Genomic DNA, 6627 nt, shown 5'->3' with positions numbered 1-6627 from the left:
GAATCCTCAACTCCTTGCAGCTATTGTCAAGTGCAAGATAAAAGCCTTTGGCATAGGACAAGATATGGCTGTCAACCTCTTCTGTCCCAAAATGACTGAAAGTCGCCTGTTGAACTGAGCTCAAATGCCAGTCATGCTTAAGGCTCAAGTTCAGGGATCTGTGACTGGGAGATCAATGTGCTACTGTTACAGCCAATGGTCCTTCTCGAGCCCGATTCATGTCATGTTGGAAATAACACCATTACACTTAGTTCCAGCAAGAAATGTATTGAATAACACAAAATGTATAGAACGACAAAAGGTGCTCCCTCAACTGCTGAGTACTCGCAGCATTTTCTGTTTTTATTTTAGTGTAGAATAATGGTTGGGTTAGAGAATGTTACATGGCTTTTAACTCTGATTGAAGGTTTACAGACCATGAGAAGGAAACTCAATGAGCCTGTGAACATCATTTGAGCTCTGGGATTTTCTTACAGCCAATAACTCACCTTAACTCAGCTCCTGTATGGTAAGCAGGTTAAGTAAAAGCCACTCAACACATTGAAGCCCATTCTTCTGGTATCCTCGCTCTCCCTTGATGGCTCAAATATAACTCCAATGTCTCTACCTCTAATATGCTGCTAGGTAAGTTATTCCAAACACTTTCATTCTTAATTGTTAATTTTTTGCTAAAAGAGCCTATTGAGGAATATTATAAGAGTTAATTAGCCCATTCTTTATGAATATTGCATAGCATGATTTATATTCTCTAATTATGACGACTTTCCTGATATCTACACTCCATTTACTTCGACTCTTTCCATTTAGTGGTAAAGCTATTATTTTTACTACATGTGACAGTATGTGTGTGAAGTAGTCACAGTGGGTCTCCCATGGTAGATTGCTGAATATTGCAGTGGGCATTATGCTGCATGGCAGTAAGACCAATAAGGCACTGCAGCCCTATATTATTTGATACCAATCTGATACCTACTCTTGTACAAATGTACAAGATTATGACAGGCTTAGTGAAGTTAGACAAGGAAAAACTGTTCCCATTAACTTATGGTACAAGGACTAGGGGACACAGGTTGAAGGTTTTTGGCAAAAGATACAGGGGAATATGAGGAAGAACATTTTTACACAGTGGGTGGTAATGACCTGGAACTCACTGCCGAGGATGGTGCTGGAAGTGGAGACAGTCAATGACTTCAAAAGGAAATTGGATGGGCACCTGAAGAAAATAGACTTGCAGGGCTACAGGGACTGACTGAATCGCTTTGTGGATAGCTGGCATGGACTCGATGGGCCGAATGCCCTCCTTCTGAGCCGTAAATGATGCTATGACTCTGCATCTAGTGTCTACGTGATCAAAATGCACTTTGATGAAGCCTGGAATGTTTGCATCCAGAGACACATGCAAATGGGGCACAAAGCAAATAAGCGGCCTAAAATATTGTGCAATTTTATGCATAAATGAGTTAAACATGTAAATAAAACAACAACTTGTATTTATATAGTGCCTTTCACATAGTAAAATGTCCCAAGGTGCTTCACAGGTGCTTTATCAAACAAAATTTGACATCACACAAGGACATATCAGGAAAGGTGACCAAAAGCTTGGTCAAAGAGGCAGGTTTAAAGGAGTGTCTTGAAAGAGGAAAGCGAGGTAGAGAGGTGGCGGAGAGGTCTAGGGAAGGAATTCCAGAGCTTAGGGCCTAGACAGTCGAAGGCATGGGTGCCAATGGTGGAGTGATTAAAATCAGGGATACTCAAGAGGCCAGAATAAGATAAGCTCAGATATCGCAAAGGGTTGTGGGGCTGGAGGAGATTAGAGAGATGGGGAGGGTGAGGTCATGGAGGGATTTGAAAACAAGGATGAGAATGTTAAAATCGAGCACCCAATTCTCCTTGATCTTTGACAGTCGTCTATTGATCCTTCCGCCCGAATGCATCTCAACCCTGCCTCCAGGCTACAGATGCGATTTTCTTGCAATTGCTCTTGCTCAGGGGCTTTCTTCAAATTGCAACAAAATCTTCAGGTGCACACGGACCTGTAGTCACCTGAAGCAGGCACAATTCAATTGCTGCAGGGAGCATTGAAGCCATTGAACCCTAACCCTGTTATTACAGATAACCGTTTTACTGTTGAGCAGCAAATAAAAGTGGCTCTTTTTCTGGCTGTACCCCTGGCAAGTTATTATAATGGAGGAGGATGAAGAGACAGGAGGCACGGAGAGTGAAGCACCTCCTATGGAGACAGTGGCGTTTCCATTGCAAATTCTGCAGCAGAAGGATGGAAAAAAAAGACTTTCATTTATATAGCATCTTTCACAACATCAAGACATCCCAAAGCCCTTTACAGCCAACAAAGTACTTTTCAAAGTGTCACTGTTGTAATGCAGGAAACACAGCAGCCAACTTGCACACAGCATACCAGGTTCTTGTGGTTTTTGTCGAAAATTTATTTAGGTCAATAATAAATCTGTGCTCATCATGCTTCCAAAGCACTGATATCTGAACTTTGTGGAAATAAGGCCAAAGGGACTCCAGACGACATTATTCTTGTCATCATATTGAAAGTCTGAGTGGAAAGAGAACCACAATATCACATCCCTCATAGTTTGATACAAGCAGAAAATAACTTTGGATGATTATTGAGGCTTGAAGACAGAATATTCCTGCTGTAGGATGTGTGCTGCAGCTGTTCCACTATAATTATCAAAACAAAGCACTTAAAAATGCATGGAGGTTTCACCTGGTTGTGCAAGTTAATTTACTTAAGGAAGGATATTAAAGGGGAATATTTTCAATATAAAACCTTCACCCATCTAAGAAATGCTACAACTAACCAGTGACTAACTTCTTTCTTCAAGGAAAAGTAAATGTGTTGTTAATGGGTCTCATTGGCTCCAATGTAACACGTCAGGAAAACTGGAACAGATTCAACCCTTGGTAGTCTGATACATCAATCAGGCAGGTTGGTAGCACTCCAGGATGCTGCTGGTGATTAATCAGTCTGCCTGGTTCCATGTCTCTGGTGGGATATGGAAGGGTAGGCCTGTCACTGGAGGTTGGAATACTTCTCAGTCATCTCCTGTAACCCTGCAAGCAATGGCCCAATAAGTAAGGTAGTCCCACCTGACACAGAGCAAGCAACATACTGGTTCTCTGCATGGGTAAGCTGTATAGTTTTCATTAGTTACAGTCCAGCAGCATCCCTATGCACAATTGAAGTACTCAAACCTTGACTCTTATCAAACTGTACCAAGTTCTCTGGGTCTTGGAAAGTGTACTATGTCCCTAACAGGGAAAGCATGTGCACTCTATATTCAGACACAGACTCTACTTATGTGGATTTCTCAGTATTTTCATTTTGAGACTCCTAAGTTTGGTTCTGGGTTGCTTCACATGTCAGATATACCTCATCCATCATCAAGACTGCTTACTTCCACTTTACAAACATCTCCCACTTTGTCCCTGCCTCATCCCTAACGCAGCTGAAAGTCCCATCTATGTCGTCACCATTTCCAGACTTGACTTATCCAACTCTATCCTCGCTAGTCGCCCAAGTTCCACCCTAGACATTCTCCAACTCGCCTGAAACTTTTCTAATCCACATCCTATCACCGCTGCCCTTGCCACTCACCAGTGGCTCTTGACTCATGGCCTCCTCCCACTCTCCCTCCAACCCGACATTCCGGCCTCACTCAAGTCAAATGTATATTCCCCAACTCTGGGACTCCCCCCTATTCCTGTCACCCTTGCTACATCACTACCATCCTCAGCTATGCTCTCAGTTATAACCCCAGTTGATGCTCTTTCCGTCCTCCGCTCTCTCTGTGAAACTTCTCAACAAGTTAACAGATTTGTACAGGTTTTAAGTTGCTGTTAAACAACCTTTTACCTGGTAAAGTTTATTCCTCATTTGTCACCGTTTTGGCTCCTGCCAAATCAGGCCTACATGAGGGAGCTCATCATCTGCTGTCAGTTACTGTATCATCAACCAATCAACCAGTGACTTTGTAGAGAATCCCATGGATCACAGTGATGGCATCCAAAGGCACAATGACATCCACATGGTGCAGACATGCTCGAAAGCAGATGCTTTCCCCTGGCTGAGAGCAAACATCAGATTGCTGTAGAGAGATTAACGGGGCCTAGGTGCCATTAATAGCACGGTCCAAAGCACTAATGTTATTTTACAAAGCAAAAGGCCTGAGGGTGATATTCTGATAGTCAAGCACCAGTGAGATCCTTTATTTTCCCACTCAAGTGACAATATGGCAATTTCCAATGAAACTAATTTAAAACCATCAGAATGGCCAAATTGAGCTACCTCTTGGACAATTTTTACTTTGTCTCGTTGTTTCCCACCTTCATAGGGAGCACAACCTCTGTGCAACTCTCTTCCCAATTTAGATTCAGTAGCCATTTTCACCAGGCCTCACAGTGGAACGTTGAGAAGACCTGGCCACTGTATCAGTGTAACTACAGTTGCCAACCCTCGAGGATTATCATGGAATTTCCAGGAATTGAGTATTCATTTCCAGGGCACTGCTGCGGGCAAAACTGGAGAAAAATCACAGTGCAGCATTCATGAAAATTGTACTTTTTTTTGTTTAACACTTTATTAGTTATTAAAATATTGGAGATGTGGGGGGAAAGGCCGTTTCAATTGGATGTGGAAAGGCAGCGGTACTTGGAGATGGACCAATGGCGGGAGTGTGGGGTAGGGCAGTTTGAAGTGAGAGGTCATGTGATGAAACCTCCAGGAATACACCCATCAGAGCTGGCAACACTAGTGTAGGTGCTGGGGGAAGGTTTTGCTCCCTGCACACATTTACCTCAAACAAACTTTGTTAATCTGGCAGGATATTAGAAACTGAGGAACAAGAGGTCATTCTGTCTCTCCAAGCTGTTAGGCCATTCAATTAGATCATGGCTGATCTATATTGTGACATTCTGAGACCCTGTCAAATTAAGAGAAGCTGCTTTTTCTGGGTCTATGATACCACTGCAGATTCCTCTACTATGTGGATGTTTATACAACAGAGTGATAATCACATGGCTACCCTCCTCCATTCTATCTATATAAAACTTTTGAGTCAGCACTTCTGAAATCCCCTCAATCCATGGAAATCAATAAGTAATTCTTTAATGATAAGCAATCACATTCAGGACAAAGCAGCCCGCTTGATTGCCATCCCATCCACCACCATCAACATTCACTCCCTCCACCACCGGTGCACATTAGCAGCAGTGTGTACCATCTACAAGATGCACTGCAGCAACTCACCATGCCTCCTTCGACAGCACCTTCCAAACCCACGGCCCAAGGTAAAGTAATAACAACTACAACATGAAAAAAGACCGAGGCAGGAGTGCGTGCGGTGGAGTGTCTCGGTAATGTTAAAAGTTTCATCTCTCTGTCCCAGAAGAACAGGATAGTAGACACATGGGAACACCGCCACCTGCAAGTTCCCCTCCAAGTCACACACCATCCTGACTTGGAACTATATCACCGTTCCTTCACTGTCGCTGGGTCAAAATCCTGGAACTCTCTTCCTAACAGCACTGTGGGTGTACCTACACCACATGGACTGCAGCGGTTCAAGAAGGCAGCTCACCACCACCTTCTCGAGGACAACAATGGTCAATAAATGTTGGCCTAGCCAGCAATGCCCACATCCAACAAATGAATAAATAAAAACAAATTAAGGTGTCAGCTGTCCTTCATTTGGCAGCACTCTTGCCTTGCAGTCAGAAGGTTGTCAGGATAAAGTCCCATTCCAAACACTTGAACACATAATAGAGGGTGACACTCCCAGTTTAGTACTGAGGGAATGCTGCACTCAGAGGTGCCATCATTCTGATAAGTTGTTAAACCAATGCCCTGTCTGCACTCTTGGGTCAATATAAATGATTCCTTAGCACTATAAGACAAGTGACCATGCTTCAAAAGTACTATATTCACTGCGAAACACTTTGGTCGTGAAAGGCACTATATAAAAGCAAGCTCTTTAATTATGTTGCATTTGTAAAAGCAACTACAGTGTGTAGATTGTAACTTTTTGTTGGCTAATGTTGAGTCTTCAATAACTCCTTATATCCAGAGGATGACAAAACAGTTTGCTTGCTCCAAGAATTGTCCTGCATAGATTGTGCTGGTCAATGCTTCTGCACCATTGCATGACCCAGCAGGTAGGTGCTGAAAAGGTGCAGAAGCCCAGAATTACTCCCCTTGTCATTGGCTCTGGTTAGATCACCAATGCCTCACCATTTTTTACATCTAGATAACAGGAGAGCTGGCCAACCCACATTCTGATCTCAGCGTTCGCACATTAATGGGAGTTTTCAGGATCTTATTCATTTCTCGAAATAGAAAGGAACACGGCCATCAAAGAGTTAAGATCATTCATTAAATTATGCTCATATCCCATTGTTTGTTTTCCCCATTCTGACTGATTGTTGGTTTTCACTTTCGGTTCCCTTTAGGAAACACACTGGCCAAGTGAAAAACTCCAATCCTGCCCACTGTTTTCTCAAAGGCCAACACAACAAAACAAAGTCAGACTCTCTCTCCACCCACACTTCTCAGGTGTCAGGAAGTGAGACCATCTGGAGAGGTTTCCAGATCTGAAGCCA

The sequence above is a fragment of the Heterodontus francisci genome, chromosome 20 (assembly GCF_036365525.1).
Source record: "Heterodontus francisci isolate sHetFra1 chromosome 20, sHetFra1.hap1, whole genome shotgun sequence".
Taxonomy (NCBI): domain Eukaryota; kingdom Metazoa; phylum Chordata; class Chondrichthyes; order Heterodontiformes; family Heterodontidae; genus Heterodontus; species Heterodontus francisci.
This window is presented reverse-complemented; position numbering follows the sequence as displayed.